We start from the raw sequence: 17,213 nt of genomic DNA on the forward strand, positions 1-17,213 counted from the left end.
AGATAGGCACAGGCTCCCCGTGACCCGAGAAGTTCAGATAAGCGGTAGAAAATGAATGAATGAACTAATTAAACTCACTAGAACATGTTTACATTAAAGGCATTAGGCAGATGCTTTTATCCAGAGCAACTTACATTTATCTCACTAAAGTTCCTAGCAGCTTTTGGAGGTCCTGGAATTCAAACTCACAACCCACAAATCATTTAAAATGTAAAAGCAACATATGAAACAAGATCTCAGCTCCTCGGGGTCCGAGGACTCGCTTCAGACTTTGTGCTTTTCACATCAAACTTCAGATGTAGACTGTAAAAATGTCCCGAGCTTCTTTACATAAACTTTAAATCGATCCAATTGAATCTTGAAGAACTCTTTAAAAAAGGGTTATTACAGTAATGTGTGTGTGTGTGTGTGTGTGTGTGTGTGTGTGTGTGTGTGTGTGTGTGTGTGTGTGTGTGTGCGTGCGTGTGTGTTTTAAATCAGAAGCAAGCTGTGAATTCATTTATAGATTGTCTGGATTTTATATGAACAGTTTTACTGCAGCTGATTTTATTCACATGATCAACAGCAGTACGAACATCAGCTCTATCGAAAAATAAATAAATAAATAAATAAATAAGTGAATGAATATTTAGCGAGTAGACTCGATATTAAAGGATAGAGTACAGATATTTTTTTCATATAATTTTTTTTTAGATATGCATTATTTTTATCTAAAATTCCATTGAATGTTTAGTGATTTTTAAAATTTAGTTAATTCAATTATTATTATAATTCATATTATTATTCATTCATTCATTCATTTTCTACCGCTTTATCCGAATTTCTCGGGTTAATATTATTATAATAATAATAACTATTATTATTGATACAAATAATAATAATAATAATAATAATAATAATAATAATAATAATAATAATTTTAGATTGTTGTTAATAATATAAAAATATGGATTTATTTATGTATGTATTTATTCATGTGTGTGTTTCTTTGTTTACAAATAATAATAATAATAATAATAATAATAATAATAATAATAATAATAATAATAATGCTGGAAAAAAGATAAAAAATTGTAAAAACTTTTTTTCATCTTATTTATTTCTACATGTATAATATATTTTTTTAGTTTTATTTTCTGTTTTTTTTTTTCTTTCCTTTTTTTATTCCTTTTTTTTATTGTAGGACCTATGAGCAGGTCCAGATATCCTTTTCCTTTCTCCTTTAATTTGACATTTTTCTGATTCATTTCCAGTCAGTCAGTCAGTCAGTCAGTCAGTCAGTCAGTCAGTCAGTCAGTCAGTCAGTCAGTCAGTCAGTCAGTCAGTCAGTCTGAGATGAATAAGAGGATAAAGCTCTGTGTGCTTAAACACTTAATTGCTTTTCTAATTGGATTATTTTCTATTCACAAGAGATAGATATTCATTCTATAGTGTTCTGTAATGCAGTATGTAATTTACTGTGTGTGTATGTGTGTGTGTGTGTGTGTGTGTGTGTGTGTGTGTGTGTGTGTGTGTGTGTGTGTGTGTGTGTGTGTGTGTGTGTGTGTGTGTGTGGGCGTGCCTGATAGCACTAATCTATCACAGTCATTATGAACCATCTGCCACAGGCGCGATGACAGAGGGTGGCAGTGCCATAGCAGAGGAGGATAACAACACCTGTAACTCGTTAGGGCATGTTGATGCACTGCTGTGGGGTGTGAACACGGCATGCAGAGTGACACGCACACACACACACACACACACACATACACACAAAACCCTCACACCTGCTCATTTCAGTAGTCTATCTCCTTTCAGCCCCATTGTATATCTCTCTCTCTCTCTCTCTCTCTTTCTCTCTCTCTCTTTCTGTGTGTGTGTGTGTGTGTGTGTGTGTGTGTGTGTGTGTGTGTGTGTGTGTGTGTGTGTGTGTGTGAGAGAGAGAGAGAGAGAGAGAGAGAGAGAGAGAGAGAGAGAGAGAGAGAGATATCATGATATGACCTGTACACAAGGTAGTGCTCTGTATCACCATGGAGATCTGAGCATTATTTCAGGACTGATCTGATTACACACACACACACACACACACACACACACACACACACACACAAGCAACCCCGATGTTACACAAAAAGAAATTCACTGTGAAGCCGACATACAGTCTGGACCAGCCTGAAAACAGAAGCCCGGAAGCGTAGTATGAAAACGTTCAGGTTGAAATTAAAGTGCTGTTATTACATTACAATGGCTTCAGCAGAATTAGCCCAAGTGAAATCTCTGGCACTTTTAGACACTGCAGCAGTGACTGACGCGAGAGCGCCGATCGTACACAAAGCTACAGGAAAAAATGGAAGGAAAAGGAGAGCAAAAACGTCGGCGGGGACGGATTCCTGAAAAGCACCGTGTATTTAAAATGCTAAAATGGTAGCGCGAGCGTCACGTTAACGTCTCGGTCTCAGGAGGTTTATTAGGAAACAACACAACTGATACTGAAGTGTGTGTTCAGACAGGACACAAAGGACAGGAAGAGAACATTAAAAACATGAATAATCCAGAAAATACTACACACCAGAGAGAGCATCGAAATAACCTGGAAAAATCTGATATTCAGGAAAAAAAAATGGAGAAAATTGAATCCTGTTCCAGATGGTGCATTTGTTCATAAATTGGAAAAGCTTCCACATGCAGAGACTCTTTTCTTTTCTTGAGATTGATCTTAATATATTTTTATCGTATGTGTTTTTGTTAATCGATTTCTGTTGATGCGGGGGAGCAGGGTGGCTTAGTGGTTAGTACGTTCGCCTCACACCTCCAGGGTCGGGGTTCGATTCCCACCTCCGCCTTGTGTGTGTGGAGTTTGCATGTTCTCCCCGTGCCTCGGGGGTTTCCTCCGGGTACTCCGGTTTCCTCCCCCGGTCCAAAGACATGCATGGTAGGTTGATTGGCATCTCTGGGAAAATTGTCCGTAGTGTGTGTGTGAGTGAGAGTGTGTGTGCCCTGTGATGGGTTGGCACTCCGTCCAGGGTGTATCCTGCCTCGATGCCCGATGACGCCTGAGATAGGTACAGGCTCCCCGTGACCCGAGAAGTTCGGATAAGCGGTAGAAAATGAATGAATGAATGAATGAATGAATTTTTGTTGATCCTCAGGTACCAGAAAAGAAACCGTACTAAATCCAGAGGAAAAAACATTATTTTCCACCTGTTTTATCCTGAACGTCTTCCTCACGTCTCGCTCCACGGTGGTGTTAATATGAAGCTCGTATGTAAGTAGACACGCAGGACTTTAAGAACGTGTAGAGTTTCATCACTATTTCTGTTTTTCTCTACAATACTAGAAGTGATAGATTCATAGAAAACATTAATTTTCTCCACACAGACGTTTGTATCTTCAGAGTAAACGTTGATATCGAACCCATTTCTGCTCTCTGAGAAGCTCCGAGCGTTCGTTCGTCTAAAAAGCAGCTCAGATTTCTCTTTGACACTAAAATCCAGTGTAAGATCATCAACAGAGGGAAAAACACACGTCTAAAACACGCCGATTGATTAAAAACCTCCCATGAGTTTATTTACATCATGCTATACTGTTGTTATTGTCTGTCGTAATCACACACTTTTTACGGATTCTCTGTATAAAAGTCGTGAAACACGGTGGCATCCCTTTGACTTGTGTCAGAGCGCATTATTAAATGATTTCTGCCCCTTTTTGATGATCTCTCACCAGTGGTTGGTGTAACTGGGTCACTCCTCGTGCCCCCTCGTGCCCCAGACCACGTGTCACCCTGACGACCGACATCGTTAGCGATCACTCCTGTCTATTATTTCCATCTGAAAAAGTAAAAGTGCCACATTCACTCCTCTTCCCTCTCATGCTCTCATCATCATCATCATCATCATCATCTTGCCCTCGGTGTATTAAATGCTCTTACAGCGCTGAAGTAAATAATTTATCTGAGGACTCAGACATTTTCCCTTTAAAGGGTTAAGTGCTTGGTTTTTGTAGAGCAACAATTTACTTCCTGCTCATGAATAAAAGATGGAGGTTTGCAACTGGGGACGAAGCTGTCCAGAGCTTATTATACCTACTTGAGTGTGTGTGTGTGTGTGTGTGTGTGTGTGTGTGTGTGTGTGTGTGTGTGTGTGTGTGTGTGTGTGTGTGTTTGTTTAACTTACATCACAGTTACACTTTCCCTTGTAGACAGTCCATGATGAAGCAGTGTTCTGAGCCTCCTTCATCATCTCCTGCCAAAACATGGACACATATCACAGCTTTTTGTCCTCCATCTCTCATGAAAACACCATCTTAAGCCCTATTCGGACGGGATTAGTTTTACGTGGGGACGTGGAGTAATGCAATTTTACCTCAGGACGTCTGTAGTATTAATTGGCCAATTCGTACGGGACAAGACATCTCAGTAAAGCCAGCAGAAGTGGGAGGGGTAACTCGCTTTACGCACCACAGTAACCTCCTCGTCGTCACGTGCGTATGACGTTGCTTCCTGTTATCACGTGCGCAAACAGACAGCTTTGCACCTCCATGCTTGAAAAACGTGCCAAAAACTACTTTTAAACAGGAAATGACGGAATTTTACCGTACATATTTACAGCGGGTCGATTCGGACGGGATCAGTATTACCTGAGGTAATTTTTCCGGTCCTTTTTACAGAAGGTAAAAGTCGCCGTAATCTTTACTGACATTGTCCATAATGATTACCGAGATGGCACATTCGGACGGGACTAAAATCACAGAGAAGCTCTGGTAATAATTACTTTACCCCCACGTCCCCACGTAGAACTGATCCCGTCCGAATAGGGCTTTAGCCTTTCCTTTAAAGAAAGACTAGAGCGTAAACATAGAGCTGTGAGCTACAGTATGACGCCATGCTGGACGATGCCACTCTACCTTATTTACCTCATAAAGTTTTAGCATAAATTAAAAGAAAACTCTCTTGAACAGCGCTGCCACTGGAGACTCCTTCCCTAATTGGTAAATAAATGTAACCTCACAAAAAAAAAACAAAAAAAAACAATATACATAGCCACACAATCAAATATTATGATACTCTATAATAAGAGACTGTAGCAGTGAGGAAAAGACATGAGGCAGAGATGGAGGTAGTAGAGATGAGGATGTTGTGGTTATATTTAGGAGTGACGAGGATGGACAGGATTAGGGACGAGCACATCAGACGGACAGCTCAGGTTGTCTGTGTTGGGGACAAGGACAGAGAGACTAGATTGAGATGGTTGGGACATGTACAGAGGAGGGAGATGGTTATATTAGTAGAAGGATGTTGGAGATGGAGCTGCAGGTAAGAGGTCAAGGACAGAAGGACAGAGAGGAGATATGCAGTATGGACGTGTTAAATGAGGACATGAAGGTAATTGGTGTGAGAGTCGAGGATGACGAGGATAGAGTTAGGTGGAAAGGTAAATTTGCTTAGCGACAATGTCCATTGTTTTAAAAAACACACTTCGATGCAAGCTTAAGGACAAAGTGCACAGTCGTGGCTGTGAAATGCTGAAGCAGGGCTGTCGGGTGTCACGCATTGAGAGTGACTGTCTCGCGTTTCGGTCTTTTCTAACGTTCTCCCGCCACACGTCGTATTTCTCACGCAGAAAAACTTTTTGACTATTTATCATATATTTGATAAGCCGCAGCACCCAGAACGTATCAGTCCGCACCGCTGTCTCTATGGAACCGGGCAGGAATCGAGCGCGTCTCAGTTCTTAGTCGAGCCTGACACTTATCAGCCAATCAAAACAAAGAGGCTACACAACAGCCAATCAGAAAATAGCACTATTGTATATGGGTAAGATTTAACGCAACAACCAATGAAAAAAAAACATATTTATCAGAGAGGGTGTTTTCGATGGTCGGTTTGAACAAAAACTCAACACGACACAGCTTGTCTCTGGACGGGACATTGTCCTCAATCATGTCCCTAAAAATGTCTGGGCTTGTGCTGAACTGTTTTATATGGGAGCAACATTACACATGATAAAGGGGTCCAAAAAGGTAACAAACACTTACAATAAACACCACCAGTCATAATCTCTCTCTCTCTCTCTCTCTCTCTCTCTCTCTCTCTCTCTCTCTCTCTCTCTCTCTCTCTCTCTCTCTCTCTCCCTCCCTCTCTCCCTCCCTCTCTCTCTCTCACACACACACACACACACACACACATTAATAAATTGAAATTAAATAAATACTAAGTCAATGATCCTTACCAAACACAACAACTCCCCCATTCTTATTTTTTTTGTTTTTTTGTTTATTTATTTGTTTGTTTGTTTGTTTGTTTTATTGGGGGGGGGGGGGTCGGAGATGTCACGCTTGCCTGTCTTCAAAACTTGTGTGTGCTTGTGTGTTAGCATGAGGTGGCTATGCTAACAGAGAGCTGCACAGTTATTGCGCGTAAATATTTGATAGGCGAGTGACTGAGTGAAAGTCAAAACGTGAAAGATTGACAAGGCAGGACAGAGAGACAGACAGAGAGACAGACAGACAGAGAGACAGACAGAGAGACAGACAGACAGACTGCATGGCCTTTTTCTCCCCTCATTCCTCCGTTCCTTAGCTATTTATGAGTGCTGTGCCTTTTCACTCTGTTTCCATATTCACTCCATCTCTATCTATGCTCTTTCTATCCTCCATCCTCTCTCTCCTTTTTCTTCAGCAAGAAGCAGCGAGTCCTGGATGTCACGAGGTTGCAATAATAAGTTCGGGAGTCGCTTTCCGAAGGGTGGAGGAACGAAGGAACTTAGAATGGGGAATTGTCTGTCACAGCTCAGTCTTCTACCGCTGGGCTTTATTTTCTATTAAAGTGTCCCAGAACATGTCGTTTTAAACGCTGTATGTAGAAGAAACAATGCCACGATGCTGTATAATGAAAACTGTTAGCCAGCTGGTGAAACTATTTTAAATTGTTATATTTTTTAATTTTCTACCATTTTCTACAAATTTTCTGCTAATGTTATTTGTGCGTTGTGTACGTTGCTAGTTAGCAAACTAACTATCTGCTAGTTACGCTAGTCAATTTTCTGTGGCTTAATCAGAATTTCAGTAAACAATCTCTTTTTACAGAGAAACTGCACACAAATAAGGGTTTTAGTTACTAACTCATCACACACACACACACACACACACACACACACACACACACACACACACACACACACACACACACACACTTTTAAGAGGCTGTTAATGTTGCTCTCTGTGGTTTCTGGTTGCTCTTTTGCTTTGCTGTGTGTCCTGAGGCCATTTTTGAGCAGGCAGGGATGAGCACCGCGGGGGCGGCCATCTTTAATATTTCATTCCGAGGCTTATATATACACACGCTGATTAGATCGGTCTCTGCGCTTTATGTTACTGCATCCCTGTCTCTCTCTCTCTTTCCCTCTCTCTCTCTCTCTCTCTCTCTCTCTCTCTCTCTCACTCTCTCTGTGTGTATCTCTCTTTCTGTGTGTGTGTGTGTGTGTATGTGTGTGTGTGTGTGTGTGTGTGTGTGTGTGTGTGTGTGTGTGTGTGTGTGTGTTAATATAAGTCAGTATACATATTGTTCACTGAGACCTTTTTACCCGTGCAGGTGATGTGTAGAGTTTAGAGACTTTGAACAGAGCTGAATTAAATAAACAAGTTTTTAGTTTTAACCACAGAACAGAAAACATTAGACCTCAGATATGTAGTGATGATTAAATGGCTGAGAATAATAACCAAAGTTATGCTTGAGTGCACATGAGAGGAAGGAAGGAAGGAAGGAAGGAAGGAAGGAAGGAAGGAAGGAAGGAAGGAAGGAAGGAAGGAAGGAAGGAAGGAAGGAAGGAAGGAAGGAAGGAAGGAAGGGAAAAGAAGGAATTGATAAATAAAGGAAGGAAGGAAGGAAGGAAGGAAGGGGAAAAGAATGCATTGATGAGGAAGGAAGGAAGGAAGGCCGGCCGGCCGGCCGGCCGTGTCAGGCCGTCCGGCCGGCCGCACGGGGACACGCCTGCTTGCGCGGCCGGCCGGCCGTGCCGGGGGCCTGTGCAGGCCGGCCTGTGCCGGCCGGCCGGCCGTGGCCGGGGCCCCCGCCTGCCTTGCTGCGGCCTGCCGGCCGGCAGTGCCGGCCGGCGGCCGGCCGGCCGGCCGGAGGGCCGGATGAAGGGCACCCTCCTGCCTTGCTCCCGGCCGGCCGTCCCGGCCTGCCGTCGGCCGGAAGCCCGTCCCAGTCCTTCCTTCCTTGGGCCCCTGCCTTCCTGCCTTCGGTCCTTCCTTCCTTCCGTCCTATCCGTCCGTCATGCCTGCCGGCCCGGTAATAAGGTACTGGTCCCCTCCCTTCCTTGCTTCGTCCTTCCGGTCCTTCCGACTGCCGGAAGGAATCATTACTGCCTGAAGAATGTACCACTCCTGCTTGCCTGCGGCACTCCGGCCGGCCGCCGAGCCGCCGGCCGCGGCCGGCACGCCGGCCTGGGGCCCCGCCTGCTTGCTGCGTCCGGCCGGCGGCAGCCGTCCGCCGGCCGGACGGACGGCCGGCCGGACGGCCGTCCTTCCTGCCTTCCGGGCCCGCCTTCCTTGCTGCTGCCGGCCGGCTCAGGGGCCCCCCTCCACTCCTAGCCCGCCCTCCCGCCCTCCAGCCCGCCCGCCCGCCAGCCCGAAAGACCGACCGACGAACGCACCGCCACGCCGCCAGAAAGCCCGCCCGCCGCCATGCTGTGACCCCATTCCCACGCGAAACCTGGTCCCTACTTGTCCGGTTCTGCTTTTTTTCCTTTAAATTCTCTTTCTTTATTGTAATACTTTATTGCAAGGGCCAGGTTTAATAATCGAATACCTATCACACAGATCAGCATCTGAGTTGACTTATTTGTTTACAGTCCTCGTCCTCCGCTCTTCCTCAGACCGATCTGCCGTTTCTGTCCTAAACCTGTCTCTGTTTCATTCATTAGCCTTCATTGTGTCTTAATGCAGCAGGATTTGACGAATTCTTTTGGGGGTTTTGGTGATAGGGGTCGTGCCCGTCCTCGCACCCTTTTACCCCTCGCACCCATCAGCGCCTGCTGACAGCTTCATCAACACACTCTCCCCCTCCTCCGCCTCCTCCTCCTCCTCCTCCTACTCCTCCTCCACCCATCCCACCTCCCTGTGTTCCCTCCTCCCTGTTTTGAGCGTTTGTTCCTAGCATCTGTTTCGCCTGGTGATTAATTGCAATTAGCGAGAGGGTTGAAAGCCCGTGGAAGAATGCAGCGGTGAGCAGACACATCAAGATTAATGAGGGAAGGCAGTTGTCAGAAGGACGCATGCCTGCAATGGCAGGGCACCTGGGGGGAGGAGGAGGAGGAAGAAAGCAGGGTGCATTTATACAAGGAAGAAGAGTGTGTGTGCGTGCGTGTGTGCATGTGTGTGTGTGTGTGTGCGTGTGTGTGTGTGTGTGTTATACCCTCTGCATGTTTACAGCTTATCATATCTAGAGTCTTTTTTTCCTCCCAGCAAGAGGCAGTGTGTCCCTGCAGGAGGAAGAACAGAGGATAGAGAGAAGGAGACAAGAAGAGGGAGAGGGGAGGGAAGAAGAGCAGAAAAAGGGAGGAGAGAAGAAGAGGAGGGCAAACGCAACCCCGGGGGGCTGATTAAATATGGAAATTTTAATTGCTAATTGACCTTTATTAATCAGAGCACAGAAGTGTATCTTTTGTACTTACTGTGGAAGAGGCGGGAGTTTATCAGAGAGAGAGAGAGAGAGAGAGAGAGAGAGAGAGAGAGAGATGTGTGTGTGTACATAGGCGTGAGTGTGTGCATGTGTGCTTGTGTGTGTGTATATTTGTGTACAAATGTGTGTGACTGTGTGTGTATATGAACATGTGTGTGTGTACATGTGTGTGTACAGGTATGGATGTGTGTGTATGCATGTATGTATGTGCATGCATGTGACTTTGTGTGTACATAAGCGTGAGTGTGTGTCTAAATGTGAGTACGTGCATCTGCGTGTGTATACATATGCATGTGTCTATGTGGGTGTGTGTGTGTGTGTGTGTGTGTGTGTGTGTGTGTGTGTGTGTGTGTGTGTGTGTGTGTGTGTGTGTGTGTGTATTATACTGTACTGTAAGTGTGTGGTATTTTGAGCAGGAAAACACAACATTGTGTAGTATAGTGTAGTATAGTGTAGTATTGTGTAGTATAGTACTATAGTATAGTGTACAACACTGCATGATACTACACAACACTGCACTATACTACAGTACACCACACTATACAACACAATACGACACCATACTACACTATACTACAGAATAATACACTATAATACACAATTACACACAATACTACACAACACCACACTGTACTACACAATACGACACAACACTACACTATACTTCACAACACTACACAACACTACACTATATTACATTACAATACACAATACGACACAACATTACACTATCTTGCCTCTGTACTACACAACACTACACTATACTACACTGTACTACACAACACTACATGTACTACACAATACGACACAACACTACACTATACTTCACAACACTACACAACACTACACTATATTACATTACAATACACAATACGACACAACACTACACTATCTTGCCTCTGTACTACACAACACTACACTGTACTACACAACACTACACAACACTACACTGCACTACACTGTACTACACAACACTACACAACACTAAACTGTACTACACAACACTACACTGTACTACACAACACTACACAACACTACACTGTACTACACAACACTACACTGTTCTACACAACACTACACAACACTACACTGTAATACACAACACTACACAACACTACACTGTACTACACAACACTACACAACACTACACTGTACTACACAACACTACACAACACTACACTGTACTACACAACACTACACTGTACTACACAACACTACACAACACTACACTGTACTACACAACACTACACTGTACACAACACTACACTGTACTACACTGTACTACACAAAACTGTACTACACAACACTACACAACACTACACAACACTACACAACACTACACTGTACTACACAACACTACACAACACTACACAACACTACACAACACTACACAACACTACACAACACTACACTGTTCTACACAACACTACACAACACTACACTGTACTACACAACACTACACAACACTACACTGTACTACACAACACTACACAACACTACACTGTACTACACAACACTACACTGTACTACACAACACTACACTATACTACACTGTACTACACAACACTACACTGTACTACACAACACTACACAACACTACACTGTACTACACTGTACTACACTGTACTACACAACACTACACAACACTACACTGTACTACACAACACTACACTGTACTACACAACACTACACAACACTACACTATACTACACTATACTACATTACAATACACAATACTACACATCATACAGTACACCTGATGATTATGTACTAAACTAGATACTAAATCGTAAACTAAACATAACTCAGCTGTATATATTATAATAAGCTAAAACCCTACATACTGTAGTGTACAGTATAAACTGTATTCTGTGGATGTCTAGTGATCTTGAATAAGCCTCTCTTGCATTCCTCCGTTTTATTCCACCTCCGCCGCTTCACGTCTGTAAGCCACGCATCATTAGACAGTGTGTGTAAGTGTGTAAGACACGGCTGTATCCGGCTGCACTGTGGCCAGCGCCGGTGTGCGTTACACAGCCCGCTAACCACTGCTGACTAAATCAAATTCAACTTAATCGACTTAGGGCTTTAGTAATTGGATGTTCTGTGATCTGACGTCCCTGACCAGAGCCAACATGAGGCTAACGAGGAGAAATCAGCACTACACAGTGTGGCCCACACACACAACACACACACACACACACACACACACACAACACACACACACTGAACCTATGAACGGTTTTAAATCTCAGTCCAAGGAAAAGTTAGTGATTTCTTTCCAGGAGTCAAATATATGCAAACCTAACGAGCTCTATCTGGACCCAAAGGTTCCACTTGGCTGCATTTTTGTTTCCTTTCTGACATTAGCACCAACATAGGAACTAATGAGAAGCAGGAAGTAACAAAGTACAATTACTTTGCTACTATAATCAGGTTTAAGCATCTGCAATTTTTCTTTCACTTAACACTTAATTTTTTTCCGTGCTACATTTTCCACACTTTCTGTTATGTAGATGATATCATTTGAACAGAATAGTTCATCATCTCCAGGTGTTATTATTTCTACATTTTATTACATGAAAGAAACGGTGTCTTACATGAAAAAGGACGTGAGGCAACAACACGACTCGAGGACGTGATATTACGTATGTGGTAGTCTTTCGGGAATTCTCTTACATTAAAAAAAAAAAATTGGAAAGACATTAGTTACATTCATTCATTCATTTATGTTCTACCGCTTATCCGAACTTCTTGGCGTCATCGGGCAGCGAGGCAGGATACACCCTGGACGGAGTGCCAACCCATCGCAGGGCACACACACACTCTCATTCACTCACACACACTCACACACTACGGACAATTTTCCAGAGATGCCAATCAACCTACCGTGCATGTCTTTGGACCGGGGGAGGAAACCGGAGTACCCGGAGGAAACCCCCGAGGCACGGGGAGAACATGCAAACTCCACACACACAAGGCGGAAGCGGGAATCGAACCCCAACCCTGTAGGTGTGAGGCGAACGTGCTAACCACTAACTCCCCGACATTAGTTAGACATTAGTACATTTTATTGTAATCTAGCGAGTTTGTGTTATGCTAGTTTATTACAACGCAAGCTAGTTTGTATTGTCAGAGTTATTAGCTATCATTAGTAAGCTCAGCTTCAGTGATGTCCTGGTGAAAGCTTATAGAATTAGCATTTTTCCATCAACCATGAATATAGCGAATTCACAGAAGGTGAAAGGACAAAGGACACGATAAAAGCCGATCCGATGAATCCGAGCTTTTTAATTTTATCTGTAAATTCTTGATCCTCGATCTTATGAGCTGATCGTTAAGGTGCGACCGACTTTGGCTTTGTGTCTTTGGCTTGTAAAAGAAATACAGTAGAAGAACTGCTTAATATTTATTTAATTCACTCGTTTTCTTGCTGTTGCTCGACACGATTTAACCGTCTAGTATTTCTGTGCTGAAATTCTTTTTCTCTCTCTGCCAGTTTTTTCCGGTTTAAGCCACAGGCATTTTTTTCCTTTATTAGTGGGTTATTTTTGTATTATTATTATTTAATAAAAGTTCGCACTTTTGTACTCGAGTAAAGAATCCGCCGTGCTTGTGTTTACTTCGCTAAGGAGTTTCTACTTCTTTTTTTTTTTTTTGGTACTCTTATGAAAGTTTGCAGAAAAGTAGTTCAGGGTTCCTAATGGACTTCTATATGTTCACACCTGTAAAAAGAAAAAAAAACAACAACAACAAAAAAAACTGGGAAACAGTGATGTATAAGCTTCAAACTCATATTTAAAGATTAATTTCTGCATTTATTATCTAATTAATTAACACAGGATTTATCTTGGTTATGAAACCATTAAGCCTAATCTATCTATCTATCTATCTATTTATTTATTTATTTATTTATTTATTTATTTATTTATTTATTTTTGGTTGCCGATCATTTAGGGTGCCTGAAATGTTCATGTGTGTTCATGTGGTAGAAATAAACCTAAAAAATTCTGGGAATGTTGTGTCTTCAAGTCATTATAAAGTCCAAGACTGGGATTAGCTGAGAATGAGTAAATCACACCCAAGCATTCGAGCAGGCCAAGACAAGATGGAGTCCAAGTAAAAGCTCAACCAAAACTAAAATATTGTACATAAATTCCAAGCAATTACTACAACATGTGCATCATGTCAATAATTAAACTACATTTCCTGGAAGAAGGAGTGGTCAAACTTCCTGTGTGATAAAAGGAAAAACAACACAAACATTATTTTTACATTCTGCCAATTGAAACTGAGACAAGTCTCACAATAAAATGTCTTGAGACTGGACTTGAGTCCTGAAGCCTTAGCAAGATGCAACACACATCAATAACATTTACACAAAATGAATACAAAAGACAGTAACTACACAGGACGGTGTTAATTAAAGAACTTTACACGTTATCCAGTGAAACTGAGTGAGAGCCTTGTCCAGAATCCTCGCCTGCGGTCACTGTTGAAGGCAGCAAGCCTCTTTCTGTCTTTTTATCTCTCTGTTTCTCTCGTCCCCTCCTCCTGTCTGTCTCTCTCTCTCTCCCTCTCTGGAGGATCAGACTAAAAGCGTTTCAGCTCGGTTAATCCTGTTAGCCGAGCTCCCGTGTACAGACAGAACGGCTGGAGGCTCCGCTGAGGCCTCTTCTCTTTTTATCCTTCTCTGTCTATCTTTCATAGCTTTACGAAACATCGACCAGGACCCTCAGCCTCGGAGACACGGCCTGACGCTAAGGGGGGCCGTGCGCTCGAAATAAAGAAGGCTGAGGCTTTGAGACACGAGAGAGATGAAGTGAGCTAGTCTAGTGGAGCTGGATTTAGCATAACACTACACATAGACACACACACACACACACACACACACACACACCATCTGTGCATATAAACATTCAAACATCCTCTAACGCCATCTAAAGGAGTGAGAGACTTTTTTTTTTATGAATCAGCACTTGCTCAAGACTTTTAAAACAAACACACTGGTTCTCCCTGGCTCCTGCTAAACTCTGGCCCTAACCAGGATGTACAGTAGTAAAGTGTTTGTTATGCTAGAAAGAATGTTTCACACACAAACACACACACACACACACACACACACACACACACACACACACACACACACACACACACACACACACACACAGGTGGGTGAACATGATGATCGGAGGACATACTACTAAGTAATTAGTCAGAGTAATCTTTATTGTGTAACATGTTTCACAATGCATGCGATCTGGAAATATATCAAATGTAAACTCACAGTGCTTTTTTTTTTCCCCAGTAGGGGGCACTTTAATTTATGCACTTCTTGCGTCCCTGTCTAAAGACAGCTGATTTAGAGTACAACTGATTTAATTACTAAGTGCAGGACAGTCAGTGCATGATGTTTTAGGGTTGTGTATCAGTCTTTCACTCATCATATGGTGTGTGTGTGTGTGTGTGTGTGTGTTCCTGAGGGACGTCTGTGATTGAGTTCTGTGCTATAAAGCTGTCCATATGCCAGACGCCACGTCTGAGAGGCGAAATGCTGAGACGCAGGAAACGAATGATTATCTGTCACAAGGCAACGAGCTGCTTTTATCATGCGCTATATCATCTTCAGTTAGCATGCTGGGTGAAATATAGCGTAGCTTTTTTTTTACAGCTCTGCGCCTCATCCAAGGCCTTTCGGACAGTTCAGCGCTCACCAAATTGTCGTAGTTTGTCCCGATCGTCCCGTCCGTCCGTGCTCGTGGAATTAAGCTGTTACTTTGAGGCGTTTGGTTCTAAATTAATCACAGCATGTGGCATTAGCAAAACATGAGCTGCTAAATATCAGAACTTACTGTAGGGCATTTTTTTTAAACCACTTACGCAAACAAGAACAACCGCAAACAGGAACCCGAGGGTCGATTATTGAACCGTACGATTCTGAGTAGCAGTAATTATAATGGCAGGGAAAATGGTACCTATTTAGGAACCTACAGTATTCAAGCAGCATTTTACAGTTCACAAAACTTTCAGGCAGATTTCTACAGTAATAGGTTCAGAAATCCACACAATTCAGGCACCTTTTTAGGAACTCAGTAAGGTTTTAAAGATCCTGCTACTTTAGGAACCTTATGAGAAAGCCAGGAGAATTTCCACCAAGAGTCCAGACGTCTTTTTATGACAGGGACCTTTGGAAGAAAACATTTTTCCCTGTAGATTCTACATGTCTACACTGATGATTAAATACAAGCTTAGAAAGTTCTGGTACTTTGTGTCCTGAGGTAAAAGACCTGAAATTTGCATTTGTCCTCTCACGGAATGTGCAAGGACGATGAGGTGGACTCTGATTGGCCAGACTCTGATTGGCCAGACTCTGATTGGCCTGCCAGTGACGCCGTAGTGCTGATTTATGTTTCAAGGCCAGGGGTTGTAAGGTCGGGTCAGAGGTCATGCAGGGTCATGATGGGAGGGCAAGTTTTATGGCATTGACTGGACAGGACTGTGTTTAGGATGGCATGTGTGCGTTTGTGAGGAGCCGAGAGAGGTCACTGTGTGTCAGAGGTCCTGCTGAGATGGACCTCCTTTGACCTGTATTGTGTGTGTGTGTGTGTTTGGATTTGTCTGTTTGTGTGTGTGTGTGTGTGTGTGTGTGTGTGTGTGTGTGTGTGTGTGTGTGTGTGTGTGTGTGCGCGCCTTGGTTTAGGTGTCTCCAATACCAACAATTTCCTTTGTTAGAGCTGAGCTGATTATTTTTCTTCTAAGGTCAACAGTTTGCATGACTTTGAGCACTTTTCTAGAACCTTTCGAGAACCTACGATTTTTCAGTGGAACCCAGGAACCTTTTTACAATCCATCGCTTTAACTGAAAGTGATTTTAGAAAACCTCTCTAATTTTTAAGAAGCCCAGAAGATGGGACCCAAGAAATTTAGGCATATTTTCACCAACCCTTCATGTTTTAGTGGAACCAGTAAGTCCATGAAATAACCACTGAAAAATACACAGAAGAAAACCAGGAGGACACAATTTCAGGAACCCAGGAACATTTTCAGAGATGTTAGGCACATTTCTATGGCATTAAATTAAAGTATAGAAGCTTTGTAGAAGAACTGACAGAAAACTTTAATGGAATACAGGAATATTCATTCATATTTTTTACCCTAGGAACATTTTTAAAATAGCAGAAGCTAAAGGAACATTTAGGGGGGCACGGTGGCTTAGTGGTTAGCACGTTCGCCTCACACCTCCAGGGTTGGGGGTTCGATTCCCGTCTCCGCCTTGTGTGTGTGGAGTTTGCATGTTCTCCCCGTGCCTTGGGGGTTTCCTCCGGGTACTCCGGTTTCCTCCCCCGGTCCAAAGACATGCATGGTAGGTTGATTGGCATCTCTGGAAAATTGTCCGTAGTGTGTGAGTGAATGAGAGTGTGTGTGTGCCCTGTGATGGGTTGGCACTCCATCCTGCCTCGATGCCCGATGACGCCTGAGATAGGCACAGGCTCCCCGTGACCCGAGAAGTTCGGATAAGCGGTAGAAAATGAATGAAGGAATGAATGTATTG

The 17,213-nt window shown here is 43.0% G+C and overlaps 1 long non-coding RNA gene across 1 annotated transcript; it reads right to left on the reverse strand.

Annotated features, from left to right (window-relative positions):
* Positions 1-3,026: 3,026 nt before the first annotated feature.
* Positions 3,027-7,806, reverse strand: LOC125146233. The gene is made up of 3 exons (XR_007144742.1): positions 7,170-7,806; positions 4,152-4,220; positions 3,027-3,806 (listed from the first exon to the last, which is right to left on the reverse strand). It is a non-coding gene; the product is annotated as an uncharacterized LOC125146233 (long non-coding RNA).
* Between the last annotated feature and the right edge of the window lie 9,407 nt (positions 7,807-17,213).

This window comes from Tachysurus fulvidraco, chromosome 13 (assembly GCF_022655615.1).
Source record: "Tachysurus fulvidraco isolate hzauxx_2018 chromosome 13, HZAU_PFXX_2.0, whole genome shotgun sequence".
NCBI classification, from domain to species: domain Eukaryota; kingdom Metazoa; phylum Chordata; class Actinopteri; order Siluriformes; family Bagridae; genus Tachysurus; species Tachysurus fulvidraco.